The sequence below is a fragment of the Mustela lutreola genome, chromosome 13, assembly GCF_030435805.1.
Source record: "Mustela lutreola isolate mMusLut2 chromosome 13, mMusLut2.pri, whole genome shotgun sequence".
In the NCBI taxonomy this organism is placed as follows: Eukaryota; Metazoa; Chordata; class Mammalia; order Carnivora; family Mustelidae; genus Mustela; species Mustela lutreola.
Window position 1 is genome coordinate 2,687,853 of NC_081302.1, and position 14,717 is coordinate 2,702,569.

The following is a 14,717-nucleotide window of genomic DNA, read 5'->3' on the forward strand; positions in this document are numbered from 1 at the left end:
TGATAGTTGTACATACAGTTACGCCATGTAGACCATTAATAAAGTGAAGGCTTTCCAAGCCTGTACATGCCTGTGCAGCGTTGCAGAGCAGCCACCTATCTAGAAGGTGAGCTGACGCGCCTTGCGCCGGGTCTTGGTAGGTATAATTATAGCCAAAAAAGGTGGAGTTAGAGTAAGTGGGGATTTTAGGACTGAATGAGAATCCTGTTCCCACCCAAACTCCTGAGAGGCTACTATGGCAGCCACTCGTGCGGTGCAGCTCGCACAATAGCAGGCCTTGGTGCAGCAAGGTTTATACGGAGGAGGCCCCTCGTAAGGTGGCGCTGTTGGGGCTGGGCGGGTGGGCATAGGATCTAAGTTATCTACCACTTCCGTCTCTGTTTGTAACTGCGCCATAGCTCCTTCTTCCGCTTTTAATTTCAGCTGCGCCATAACTTTCCCCTGCATTTTGAGCTGCGCCATAGCCTTCTTTAGCTTTCCCTCCTTTTTTGCAAGCTCCTTTTGCATCTTGCTCACCTTTTGGCTTTTGGGCCATTTCCCTCCTCTGCTCCTTTCCAAAAACCAGGGAGCCGTTTGTCCCACTTCTCTCAAAAACAAACGAGCTGTTTTATTTTTTAAAGGAGTACCAATTGCTTTAAGGATATCAGAAAGCGGCCCCAGCACTTTATATGTGGCCATCTCGTTTCCCATCCCGGAAAGCTTTACTCTTGTCCTTATCCTAGGAACTTTGCAGCCATCTCGTTTCCCATCCCGGAAAGCTTTCTACGCTCGTCCTCGACTTGAGGAACTTTCCCTGTCACTAGACAGAAATAGGTGCACTCTTTACCTGATCGTTGCCGACTCCGTGCGTCTCTCACGATGAGATTCCCGGGTCTCAGCACCACTTGTCGCTCTCGGCCCGCAAGAACGACTCGGAGACTCACGTAGCGGCGAACCTTCTTCTTTAATCGCTTTTTTCTTTCTCTCCCCTCTACCCTCGGCGCATGCGTTTTTATACAGGCAGTGTTAACCAATCAAAATGCAGTGCTCATGCACCTCCCGCGAGAGTGGACCTAAATGAACAGCCAATCATATTCAGTCCCTTACGGCTCTTAGAGTAGGCCTCCTGTACCGGCTCCCGACACCAGACGACACCCCCAGGCCCCAAAGCAGGATGTTAGCCTCCTGCTGAAACAATATTTCAGGACCGAGGACAGGTTGCATTTTTCCCTGTGACCAAAGACTTGGTTTGAACAAGTAGCCTTGATTTCTTTCTGCCTTTTTTTTTTTTTTTTTTTTTTTTTTTTATTAAAGACTGTTTATTTGAGAGACAGAGAGACAGAGAGAGAGCACAAGCAGGGGAAGCTGCAGAGGGACAGGGATAAGCAGGCTCCCCACTGAGCAGGGAGCCTGACATGGGACTCGATCCCAGGACCCTGGATCATGACCTGAGCCGAAGGCAGATGCTGCACCGACCGAACCCTCCAGGCACCCTTTCTGCTCTGTCTTGAGTGACAGTGACGGACACCAGAACCTTCTGTGTTGGTAGGAAGCTCTCAGATTCGCTGCATGCCCAGTGGCCGCTCTGTGCTGGTGCCTCCTGAGCGCCCGGAGTGTGTTAGCCGTTTGCCTGCCCCTCACATGGAGACCTTGCCACAACGGGGTGAGGCCCACAGAGCTCTCCGGAGCAGCTCTGCAGAGATGCTAAGAGATGGCCCTGAGACTGTCCCCAAACCTTGGTGCGGAGGCTTGGAGTACCTGCCCCTTTGCATGAGGCCTCGACGTTCTTGGCCGCAGGTGACGAGTCTGTCTTATGCCTTGGGCTTCCGGTGAGGACCCACCTCTTGGACTCTTAGGACCCCAGCTTCCCTCTTTCTCTTTTAGGGAGGGGCTTTCCATGCCAGAGAGACCCCCTGACGCCGAGAGCCGCTCCAGCGGAACCCATCCCCGCAAGCAGATGCTTCCGTAAGGGAGAAAAAGGAAAGAAAAAAGAAGACAACGTACTCTCATCATCTGTGGTTTTTCTGTGCTCTTTTGTCTAAAGGACTGGAGAGGGTACTCAAAGCAAACTTTCTGGTGGGACCATGGTTTCCAGCTGGGTTTGGGCATTTGTATTTTCAGGGGAGAAGGGACGTCCTCGGGTGTCCAGGAGTCAAGGTTGTCGGGGACGGCGGCCGGTCGAACGCTTAGGCCACAGCGTGTCGATGTCACAAGGACGTTGGCTGTGGACCCCAGACCCCAAGGGGCCGGGCAGGTGCTGAGGGCCCTCCCCCCAGGGAGGGTGGCGTCCGGAGGAGGTCATCAGTCCCTCGTTTCAGGGTGTTACACGGTCGGGTGAGGGGGCCAGCACAGCCGCTCCGGGACGAGGACCGTGGTGTCGGAGTGTTCTGACGGGGCCGAGTCAAGGTGCCGAGCTCCGGAAGCAGGTGCTTGGCTTAGTGAGGAAAGTGTCCCCAAGGCTGAGCGTCCCCACCGAGGTCTGAGGCCCCCCGGCCGCACTTCTGTGGAGACCCATCTGGGGATTTACATCCCTGCGCGTCAGCCGTTCTGTTGTAGGGGGGTGGAGCGTCTGGGGCGGCTTCCACGGCTGCGTCCAAGTCCTCTCGCCCTCCCTGCTCTAGACCCATCCTCATGGGACCGAGCAGCCTCGGGTGGGCCGTCGCCGGCGCTGGGACTGGCCCCGTGCCACATCGAGGCTGCGCGGGGCCCTGTGTGCTCCGTCCCCTTCTCATGCTCTTCTGACCGTGGCCTGGGGAAGAGTCACTACGGGTCAGGGAGGCTGATGCCCCTTGGAGCCGGCTGAAGGCGACCCAATGGACCCACAGCGAAGCAGAACCGCTCCAGGCACCTGCGGGCCCGTGAGCGTGATCAACACGGACGGGAGAGCCTCTGATTTCTAGAGCTGCTCTTAGGCTCAGCACACGCTGACGCACTCAGGGCCTCTGGGTGCAGAGTGGGCAGGCCTGGGTGAGCCTTGCCCTGTGGAGGGTCGGCTGGGGTGGCACAAAGGGGCTTCAGCACTCGGAGGCCGGACTGGAGAAGAGCAGGGTGCGGGCTACAGAGACCGTGGCCCCCAGAGGTGGAGGCTCTCTGGAGAAGGCCGGGAGCTGGGCGCAGCTTCTGGCCGTAATCCTCCCCACGCCTGGTCAGAAGAGCACATGCACACCCAGCTTCATTCTTGGGGCTGCCCCCCTGCAAAGGAGGCCCGCAACGCAGCAGGCTGGTGTCATTTGGCTGGAACGCACGCTATTAATATTAACCCCCCGGCGGAGTCCCAGTATCTCCCCACATCGCGGTCCCCGCCAGCGTCGCCTTCTGGTCTCCTCTCTGAGTGCCGTCTTAAAAGCAAATGGACGGCATCGTTTGGGCGACGGGCCCAGCTCCTGTAGAAGGGTCCAGGAGGATTAGCTCGGCTCCTCCATAGCATGGTGCATCTGTCATGAATCTGCCCCAGAGCCACTTCTGGAAGTGGGGGGCCTCGGAGCTGCCCACCAGCCCCTTTGTCAGACCCATTTCTCTGGGGTCGTGGGCCTTCATCGGCACAACAAGAGGCATTTTCCTGAATGACGGGAAGGAAAGTCCGTTCCTAGAAACCCCGAGCTAGGATGGATTTCAGCTTCTTGGAAGCCAGCCCTTATGATCAGATACCGGGAATGTTCATGCTGGGGGACTGGGTGACCAGGCTGGAATGTCCCTGGGAAACCAGTGGACTCCATTGCCGTGTGTGTCTCACGGCCCTGCAGTGCCGTCACGCCGGGGACCATCCCTTTCAGTGCAAATCGGACGCTTCCCAGGGGACCCAGGGGTTCTTCCGTGCAAGCCTCGTTCTCACACTGGGGAATCTGCATGCACACGTGTGTGAGACGTCAGCGCCACAAAGACACCGTACACATGAGTTCTGTTTCAAAACTGCTTTGGGAAGCCAGGGTTCCTGAGCTCAGAGAGCCAAGCGGTGTGCTCTCTTGGTGGACAGAGTAGGGTTTGCCTCCCTGGCCCGGGGGCACAAGCTAGGGGAAGCAGCGATGCCAGCCGTCCTGCAGAAACCAGCCTCGTGCTGGCTAACTTCTGTCCTCAGGGGGAGGGACTGGGGACGTCCGGAGAATGTGTGGACAGAGGTTCCAAGTGTTCGAAATCGCTGGCCATGACCAGCACCGGAAGCGTGCCCTCCATCCCCCGTGGGCAGGGGCTGTCCCAGAAGTTGCACGGGTATGGGTTTTGGCCGTCACTGTTGGCTGAGGGGACTCTGCAGATCCTGAGAAAGGCTGCAGACCCGAGATCCTCGGCCTTTTGTTAGAGCGTCTACACCGCGGGGATCCACGTGGGTCCCGGAGCTAAGAGCTCCCGACCGAGGCCTCCTGGGCAATGCTATTCAGGCGCTGGCCTCACAGACTCTTTCCTGGAAGAGCTCGTTCGGTGTCTCCTGACCCTTGTCTTTTGTAAGCCCCGACCGTGCGCCCCAGGGCTGGCCAGCGTGGGTGTGGGAGGCCGGCTTCCCTGTGGAGTCCTTGTGACTCTTTATTCTCCGCTTTCAGTCTTCGCAGAAAATGTGGTCTCCCAGGAGTCGGGACCGTCCCTGGAAGCATGCCCTGTGGGCCGTCCCCCAGCAGCCGGCGGCCGGGGGCTTCCTGGAACCCGCGTGACTCCGCCTCACCTGGGTCCCTGCTCTCTGCCGGGAATTCCAGCCGCGCCCCCAGTTCGGTGACCGTTCTCAGCTTTTGTGGGGGATGAGCGGCCTCGTCATGCCCCAGGGCGCCAGGGAAGGCTTCTGGTCCGGTGCCACCGCACCCCAGTCCCGATGCTCTTGAAATTAGCAGACGGATCAGTGCGAGGATATTTAAGGACTCCGCCTCGCAGCTCCTTATCTGGACCAGACGACCCAGAACTGCCGGCCCCTTCTGTTCTGTCAGGGGTTGAATGGAGTCTCCGTGACATATTTACACCTTCAGTCTGGTTGCCCAAGGATGCGACCTCGTCTGGAAATAAGGTTGCTGCAGCTGTCATTTCGATGAGACCGGTTGTGCGGGAGGAGGGCGGCCCGAATCCAATACACCTGGGGGGGACATGCCTTGTGAAGACAGGGACACGCAGGGAGACACCAGGGCTGGGGAAGAGGTGAGGAAGGAGACCCCAGTGTCCGAGGTGCGCCGCCCCAGACCGTCTGCTCCAAAGCCGTGGGCGAGCACGTCCCTGCTGTCTTCGGCCGCCGGCTTCCGCTGCTTTGTTCCATCAGCCCCAGGAGTCGAACTCACTCACCTGCTGGTGGCTGCGTTTCCGTGCGACAGAGAGAGCACGGGCTCAGAGAGGCTGAGCATCTGTCCGATGTCACACAGCTCATGTCCCCAAGCAGCAGCCGGACTTGGGCTATTGCTAGGACCTCTCTGGCTTGTGCTGTGTTCTGACGGCCGGCAGAGTCCGCGCCTCCGTCTGTGAAGGGTGCGATGGGAACGACCCCCAAACCGCCCACCAGCTTTCTCGGGGCGCGCGTTCCGGACTGGGCGTCTCAAGGAGCTTTGACAAGTGCAGACGTCAGTATATCCCCGGTCAGTATATCCCCGGTCTCGTCAAGATACGGAAAGTCCCTTCCTGCGGGTGGTTCCCTCAATCCCCTTCTCGGGGAGCTGCGGTCCCTCCCTCTGCCCAGGCCCCTGTCGCCTGGTTTCCGTCACTGCACACGGCTCTAGAGCTCTGTCGAGGAGGCGCTCCTGCCGCGTGTCTTCTGTCGTGCGTGCGTTTTGGAACCTCCCGCCGCCGGGTGTGCGTCGTGCTGGGGCTCCTGGTTGCTGGGGGTCCACCGTGTGCACAATGTCTTCAAGTGTTCTCCCGACGGGGGCATTCGGCTGGCTTCCAGTTTGCGGCCGTGAGGACGAAGGCTGCTGTCTGTGTTTATGCGGCCTCGTGATATCGTCTCTTTCCTCCTGGGTAAAATCTAGGCGGGAAGTTGCTGGGTCATAGGGGAAATACGTCTGACTTCACAAGCAACAGAGATGCCGTTCACGGAGGGACTCGCGGGGTGCACGGGGGTGAGGGCATGCCTGGCCACAGGGGTGTGACGGACGTGACCTGCAGCCATGCGCGCACACGGGCCCGGCGCTCCATCTCATGGCCACTGGACGGTCACCGCAGTCTGTGCGGGGCCAAGCCACTAGTCAAAACTTTATTTATTTTTAAGATTTTGTTTATTTATTTGAGATAGAGCGAGAGTGAGAGCAAGAGAGAGAGAGAGAGAGAGAGAGAGAGCACAAGCAGGGGGAGCAGCAGAGGGAGGGGGAAGCAGGCTCCCCACTGAGCAGAGAGCCCGATGCGGGGCTCGATCCCAGGACCCTGAGACCATGACCTGAGCTGAAGGCAGAGGCTTAACCCATTGAGCCATCCAGGTGCCCCTGCATGTTGCTTTTAAAAAATTATTGATTTGATCTGGTTTGGAGACCTTTAAACTCTGCCACACGGGGAACCCCTTATCCTTTGTCACAGTTGCACCTGCTCCGGGACACGGGGGGGTTCCTTTCCACTTACCTAGCCCCCCGTTTGTGGACGGACAGCTTACGGCCGCCACAAGCCTGCCCCAACAAGCAGGGGCAGTTTATCTCCAGGGTCACCTCCTGGGAACCGGGTCAGAGTCTCAACTCTCTGTCTTCTGATAGACATCACGTTCCCTCTGTGAGGTCTGGCGTCTGACCCTGCCAGCCCCGTGCACGGTGACTTCCCCTCGGCCATGCAACAGAGTGTACTACTTTATGGAAATGCCGCTGGTCAAAAACACCGATTCTGGTTTCTCTTATTATGGGGAGGTTGAGCATCTTTTAATATAGTAAAGGATTCTTGGATGTTTCTTTTTCTTGAGACTATGGTTCACGTCATCTCGTAAGTTTCTGTTGCGTGGTTGGGGTTATCGAGGTGACGTTCCGGGATAACGCTGCAAACACTTGTCTTCGTTTAACTCTGTCTCTGTTTTAAAATTTAAAATTTAATTTTAATTTTGGTATGTAGGGTTTTTGATGTAAATTCGAGTTTCTCATCTTCCTTTGACTTCCCGCATTTCCACGGGGCCACAGAGAACAAGATCACAGGACTCTGTCTGGAAAGTTTCATCGTGGGACTGGAGGTGGGGAAGTTGTATCGCTGGGACCCCGGTTCTCAGGGAGCTCGCGTGGTTCACCTCCCAGGAGCCCCGTTTCTCAGAAGGAAACGATTTTAGCGATATTAACACTTGTATTGTTTTTTTTTTGAGGGGGGAGGCAATGAATTATTCGATTATTTGAGCACTGGGACAGTGGGTGCGGCATGTAAAGGAATGAATTTCTGGTGTCCCTATCAGTAAACCGTACACCAAAAATATCATTCGTGTGACTTTGAATCACTGACCACCAGAGAGTGTGAAGAGCTCCCCACAAACACATTTATAAGTAGGTGCCGGCGAGGCTGTGAGCGCAGGAACAGAGCAGAGGGGCGGCTTGCACAGAGCCCCCGTCCCGCCTGTAGTGGGGCCCTACGTTTGCCTGAACTCCAGGGTGTGACCAGCAGGACATTAGAGCCAGAATTTTTAGTTAAATGCTGAAGGAGCATCTTCGGGGCACACTGGAACGGTGGCAACTTTGATTTACTTCCACCGAAGTGACTCTTGGTTTTGTATCATGAGGTCACTAGTGATCGTCCTCGGTCACAGGAGAGCGAGTGTCTCCAAACGTCATTCGTCAGAGACACCAAGAAGGCCACCAGTTCCCAGCTTTGCAGGCAGACATTTTTGCTCGTAGGTGGGTGGGCTGCGGGCGCACTTTAGAAAGGAATCGAACCATAACACCGTGGAATCTAAGGCACGGAGGAGATGAAGGGTGTCCCTGCTGCAGGAGTCCTTCAGCGGAGCCCGAGGGACTCTCCAGCGGGCAGACGTCCAGCAATGGCAGGAAAACACACGAGGATAAACAGGAGGGGCGCCTGGGTGGCTCAGGTCGTGATCCCGGGGTTCTGGATCGAGCCCCGCGTCGGGCTCCCTGCTTCACGGGAAGCCTGCTTCTCCCTGTCCCACTCCCCCACGTGTGCTCCTTCTCTCGCTGTGTCTCTGTCTTTCAAATAAATAAAATCTTAAAAAAAAAAAATTGAAACCCAGGAGATGGACTGAAGAGTTTTCATTAGGATTTTTCTATTTTCCCGTACGTCTTTGGTGCCTGCTGCTTCTTTTCCACCAACACTGCACCTTCCACAGACGTGTGTGCTCCTGTGATGTGCACACACGCACGGGCACATCCGTGTAGGCGTATTTCACACGGGTGTAGACTACGTGTCCTATGCAGACCCTATGCAGTTCCGCGCACCCTGCCACTTGCACGAGTTTGAGAATCTTGATGAGACGCGGTTGCTTCTCCTCGGCTGCCCTGTGGGTCTGCCGGTGGACGGATGCTCTGCGGCAGCATCTACTGAAATGCTGAACGTTTCAGGAACCTCCCCTTGGTACGAGGCAGCCTAGATCATCATGCGTCCCGTCGTGTTTCCAGAATGTCCTTCTTGCGTTGACCAGCCTTGCCCTTCCCGTGGGTTTTGGCTCGCCAGGGCCTGCGGAGCCCGGAACACATCTACTCACGATTTGCTATGATCTCCTCCTTGTACGTGTAGACGCTGCCCAAATCCCTTTGACTGCTTTTCCTGCGGCAGATAGAGGCCAGGATGGAGGGGAGGAAAGAAAGGGTCCAGTTACGGCCTGAGTAGGGACCTCCTTCCTTTGGGACCAAAGGCACAGTCCTGCCCTGCCTGACTTGTAGTGTGATGTGGCTGACGGGGGACCTAGGACACAGGTCCCTCTTCAAAGAAACACTTGGGCAGGGCCCGGGGCTCTCCCGGGCTCCTGCAGCGTTCCTAGTGGCACCCACGAACTGAACTCATGACTTGGACAAGGGGGCGCCATTCTAGATACAGCGGGACATTATCCCCCGCACGTTGGACAACCCACATCTCTGCCCTTCTTGGAAAATGTCGAGAACTTTAAGAAGCTGTGATCTGGGGGCGCCTGGGTGGCTCAGTGGGTTAGGCCGCTGCCTTCGGCTCAGGTCATGATCTCAGGGTCCTGGGATCGAGCCCCACATCGGGCTCTCTGCTCAGCGGGGAGCCTGCTTCCTCCTCTCTCTCTGCCTGCCTCTCTGCCTACTTGTGATCTCTCTCTGTCAAATAAATAAATAAAATCTTTGAAAAAAAAAAAAAAAAAGAAGCCGTGATCTGTCTTTGTACAGGGATAGGATGTGTTGCTGCAACAGGTGAACATGCTGGAAACACCCATCAGCTCACACACAGCTCCCGGATGCTTCCTGTCAAAGCCGCGGAGACCAGGGGGTGGAAGCCCCAGCCCCGCTCTCAGGAGCTGGTGAGCAGTCGTGAGCGAGTACAGGCGATGGTCCGGCCGTGTGGGTGCTGCTCAGGGATGGGTCCTGCAGGGAACGCTGGCGCGGGCCTGGGGCGCTAAGTCAAGCTGGAGGACACGGAAGTCAAGTTCCCAAGAGAAACGAGCCCAGCTCAAGTAGGACCAGGGGTAAACACCGTGCATCGGAGCCGGCCTCGGCGGGGAGGGTTCGTGGGTGGTCTTGACAAAAGCCCACGGCTGCACGAGGTTGGCTGTTCCGAGGGAAACCTGCCCTTTCCCCAAATGTCTCCAGAGACTGACCTCTCGCTTCTCCCTTGGTCGCTCATTTGGCCAGAATAAGGTGACCGTTCCCCGGCGTCAGATGGTGCAGACGCGAGTGTAGATGTGTCAGTGTCTCCCTTTGAGGGTCTCCGGCCCAGCAATTAAGAAAAGCACACCCTCCCTGCTGTCAGCCCGTGCTCCAGGCCTCATTGGGTGTGGACAGAGGGATCCTGGGACACCGAGACGGAGCAGGTCCTTGTGCTGGACAAGGGCTCTGGGAGGGGTTCACGGAGCAGGGGGCATCGATGCTGGCTGGGGACGGGAGTAAAGCGTTCCCGAGATGATGCGGACTGAGGTCACGGCAGACCAAGAAAGCGACTCAAGGAGCCCGTGCGGATGCCCTGTGCGCATGCCCTGTGCGCGGCCCTCGGAGGGGGGGGGTGTTGGGGGGAGGGCAAACTTGGGCGTGACCCCAGGGTGGTTTTCACGGTCTGACCGCGTGTCCTGGGCATCTGGATGGGAAGCAACCTTCCTTGGTGCTTCTGACCTGAGCCTTTGGCTTAAAAGCAAGGGATGGGGCAGAGGGTCTTGGGCGAGAGGGGGCGGAAATAGGGCCTGGCCCAGCCCCTGCGGTGGCCTTAAATATATCCACGGGTCCTTTCTCCTCCCTGCAAGAGGTGGAGCTCAATCACCCTCCCCCCAGGGCGGGGGGACCCGCCGCCGGCCTCTAACACAGAGAAGCAGGCAGAGGGGGTGGTGTGAGATTTCAGACACAAGGTCGTAGAACGTCCCTATGGCTCCTGACTGCCGCTCTGGGGTCACGCACGCTGCAGGGGTCAGGCACAGGCACGCCTGCGGCCCCACGGAGAGACCGTGTGCGGAGGACCCGAGCCTCCCGCCACCTGCTGTGGGGACACTGTTAAAGGCAGGTCCTCTGCTCTCCCAAGCCATGAGCCAAAAACACCCTGTTAATCAGACCCTGCGTTTTCTGTCTTTTCTCATGTTTTGTTATCCGGGGGCCTTACTGACCCTGGAGAGACTGCCCCCGGGCCCCCAGGGCCATTCTGGCCCCTACAACGGAGTGTCCCCGACAGGGGCTTATGAAGAACAGAACGTCATTGTCGCAGAGCCGGAGGCCAGCAAGTCCAGGATCGGCGAGCTGGAAGCTTCTGGGCTGGGCGAGAGGCCTTCCTGGCGCTTCCCCCGTGGCCCCGGTTGGCTTGCGTGGGGTGGCACCTCCTCTTGGGGGTCCTGATTATAACTTTCCAGACGTGGTTGCTGTCCCCTGATCTGCGGGGCCTCACCACACCTGAATAAAAACAAAACCTGCATTTCGAGACACGCCTAGCTCACATCTCGAATTCCTGAGCCCTGGAAACCGCGAGATGGTCCCTGCTTGCTGTCTAAGCAGTGGGTTTCGTGGCAATGTGCTCTCAGCCGTGGGAAGCTGACACAGCCCGTGAAGGCCGGCGGGTTTAGAAATTTGGGGGATGCCAGGGGTTTTAAGGAGAAAAATGTGCTGTGCTTGTGTGAGAAACGGTGGCTCTGGTAGCAGATGGGGTGGTGGGACAGGACACAACCACGGACACGCAGACCCTGTGGCTAGTCTGGCCCTCTGGCTTGTTCACAACACATCCTAACCCTGTGGCCTGAGTCTGTAACACACACAAGAATCTACCAAGGGTTAGACTTATTTGATCTTATTTTACCCAGAGCATTCTGTCTCATCAGTGCCTCTTACGGCGATGTTGACTTTCCCTTGGAGGCCATCCCCATAAAGCCCCGGGGTCGGCAAGGGCACCCTCACCTGATTGTCCCCGTCGCGCTGAGCAGTCCAAGCCCCTGTGACTTCTTCCCTCCCCGTGACCTTTGCCTTGTATGTTTAGGTCAGCGACATGGGAAGCCTGACCCCAGGGTGAGCGCTGACAGCGAGTGTGGGGACAGGAGCAGGGGACGATGTTCAGGAAGTCTCGGTGGTTGGATGTCTGGGGCGTGGGGCCCGGCTGTGCTGCGCTGGGGTTGGGCTGGGACCCGGGTCCCGTGGGGCCTCCCTCTGGAGGGCAGGGCCGGGGCGGCCGGGTACGTCTGCAGAAGAAGGCTGAGGCGGAGGGAGTGCTGGCCGGCAGGAAGCCGGGGCTGCGCTGCCCCCCGGATGGCTCCGCACTCCCCCTCTTTCTGCCTAAGGCATCAGCATCACGCAGCCCGGCGGAGGGCGCCGCCTGCATACACCTGACTTCTGCGCTGCGGTGTGTGAGCAGGTCCCCGAGCACATGGGTCCCTTAATCGTAGACCAGCCGTGGCCGGCGGCCGCGCGCCGGGGAGGCACGGAGAAGGATGCTTTTCGCAGTGACGGGACTTAGGAACGACACAGAGCCACTTTCTCCGACTCGGAGGAAGACGGGGGTGTGAGGTGGGTGGACCCGTCTCTCCAGCAGAGCGCAAGGCCCTGGGGGGCCCCGGTGGGCTTCCTGATTCCTGCGAAGGCTCCGCGGCGGCCTGGGGTGCAGTGTGGGGGGCGGCGATGTGACCCCTGCAGACACAGCAGCCGGCCGGGGCTCCGTCTGCATTCAGAGCGCGGGCTCCAGCCTTGCTGCCCCGGGTGCGGCGGGGGGAGGATCCGTCCCCCAGGAGGCCCAGTGTGGACACCAGAAGCCCACGGCGCCTGGGCCTCCCTCCGAACGCAGGAGGCAGCAGGACCCCCTCACTGCGGTGGCCTGGGGATAAGGAGCCTCCTCCGGGCTCCTGCCCGCCTTCCTACCCCACGCACCCCTCCTTGTCCCAGTGCCACAGGGGCCGCTCTGAGCTGGGCGGAGACGCGTCTCTTCTTCCCGCAGGACGCCCGGCCGCCGCTGTCCCGCTAGGTGGCAGCACAGTCCGTGAAAAGCCCGCGGAGGCCTCGGAGCACCAGCGCCCTTCCCCCCAGGGACCGGTCTGCGGTCTGCGGAGGCAAGCCTGGCCTCCTTTGGCCTCTGGCCCTCCTGCCTGTAGCCCTGCGCCCTGCCCCCGTCCCCCTGCCCGTCCCCCTGCCCGTCCCCCTGCCCGTCCCCCTGCCGGCCTCTGCTGCCGCCCAGCTCCTGGGCTCCTCATGTGTGTGCACATGTATGTGGGGACACGTGCACAAGTGTGCAGAGATGCGTGCACTGGGGAGACACGCACACGCAGAGACGCACACACATGCGGTAGGACACAGGTGTTTGCACACACAGCAGTACGCACACTCACCGTCACGGTCTGAATGCGTCTGTCCTCTGAAGGTTCCCGTGTTGAAATCCCCACCCTCTGCGGGAGGGATCAGGAGGTGATTCAGGTCAGAGGGGATCATGAAGGCAAGACCCCCATAGTAGGATTAGTGTTGCCATGAAGGGGACCCCAAGGAGCCCCGGTCCCTTCACAGTGTGTGCACCGAAAAGGCTGCGGCCGCAGGACACCCTCCCCAGATGGCCGGCCCCACCCCGGACGCCAGCTTCCAGGACTGTGAGAACCACGTGTCTGTTGTTGACGAGCTACCCTTGCACACTCGTCACACATGCTGGCACACACTCACACACGCACACACGTGGCCGCATGCTCTCACACACACACGGGCACACACACTTTCACACACACAGGCGCACACTCACACATATGTGTGCACCCAGGCTCGCACGTGTACAGGGACACAGCCACACGCCCCTGCCAGCGCCCCCTCAGGCAGCCCCGTGCTTGTCACTCAGAAGGTCGGGAAACGGTGGCTCTGGCTGCCTGCGGGTCGGTCTCGAGGGTTGGTCGGCAGCTGGTTCACGAGCTGGGAGAGTATTAGGTGACAGGGGAGCGCCCTTTGCCTCCGTGAGTCATCCCCATGCCAGAGTGACCGAGTGCCTACCTGGGCTGCCGGCCGCAAGCCCCACGCCAGGTCTCTACTAGGGACTCGGCGGTGCTGAGGCAAGCCGTCCCGCCTCCAGGCCTGCCCCTGACCTTCGCTGGGGGGACGCCTCCTCGGTGACTCAGCCGCATCCACGGAGAGCAGCCAGCGGTGCCAGAAATGTTAGCAAGTCCGTCCCAGCGCCCGGCACCGCTCTCTGAGCCTCAGACATCCGAAGCATGTGACCGCGGGCCTCCGGTCCGGATCCCAACAGCCTCTCCTTGGCTGGCTGCCGGCATGATCAAGTGGCCCCTGTGTGCAGAGCCGGGCAAGTGAGGCCTGAGCGGCGGGGGGGGGGCGGCATGACAGCGGTGCTGGGGCCCTGCTGTCCGCACTTGGGGCTGTCCCCCGGGGCTGCTGTCCCCCGGGGCTGCTGTCCCCTGGGGCTGCTGTCCCCCGGGGCTGCTGAGGCAGGCGCCACAAACGGGATGGTCCCGGGACAAGAGGAGCTGATCGTCTCCGTCCAGAGGTGGGAAGTCCGAAGTCAGGGGGTCGGCGGGGACACGGGCCCTCTGGAGCTGCCGGGGCTCCTCTTCCGCCCCCGGGGCTGCAGGTGGCCTCGGTCCTCCATGGCGGCGGCTGCCATCTCGCCGGGTCTGTGCCTCTGCTCACGCGGCCTTCTCCCTGCTTTAGAGCTTCTCTACTCTGGCGTGCCCGCCCGGGGCGTCTGCAAGGATCCAGCTTCCCAGGGACGCCACACCCATGGGCGCAGGACTGGGATGTGGACCCCCACTTTGTGGGGCCTGAGTGACAAAGCCGTGGGGCCTGGGGGTTGTGCAACACTGGAGGTTCCTGCGGAGCTACTCCCCAGCGACCCTGACGCTCCATAACTTTCAATCCACGGGGTCGACGAAGGACCACGGCTCGGGGGCTGCCCACCTGCCCGCACCTGGCGGCCCGAGGATGTGCCTGAGCCGACTGCAACCCTGCCGGGGGCCCCCCAGCATCTCCCTGGTTTCCCGCTGCTTGCACACCTGGGTCTCATGTTGGGGTTTTCTCAGCTCCCGGCTCTCAGGGACCCTCGGAGCTCTGGCATCGTTCACGAGGCCAAGGCCCTGAAAAGGGTGAGGGACAGGGCCCTGCTTCCTGCCTGTGGGAGCTGCTCCGTTCCCCGGGAGCTGGCCTCGACCCTGTCCAGCTGCACGTGCCTGCCGCAGGGCACCCGGCGCCTGAGGCTTCGGGGATGTGGTCAGCAAATCTGTTCCAGGCCTCGGCGACCCCGAAGGCAAA

The 14,717-nt window shown here is 59.6% G+C and overlaps 1 long non-coding RNA gene across 1 annotated transcript; it reads right to left on the minus strand.

Moving 5' to 3' along the window:
• Positions 1-9,128: 9,128 nt before the first annotated feature.
• On the minus strand, positions 9,129-13,655 carry LOC131813917 (uncharacterized). The gene is made up of 3 exons (XR_009347037.1): positions 13,449-13,655; positions 12,809-12,865; positions 9,129-10,895 (listed from the first exon to the last, which is right to left on the minus strand). It is a non-coding gene; the product is annotated as an uncharacterized LOC131813917 (long non-coding RNA).
• Positions 13,656-14,717: the final 1,062 nt, after the last annotated feature.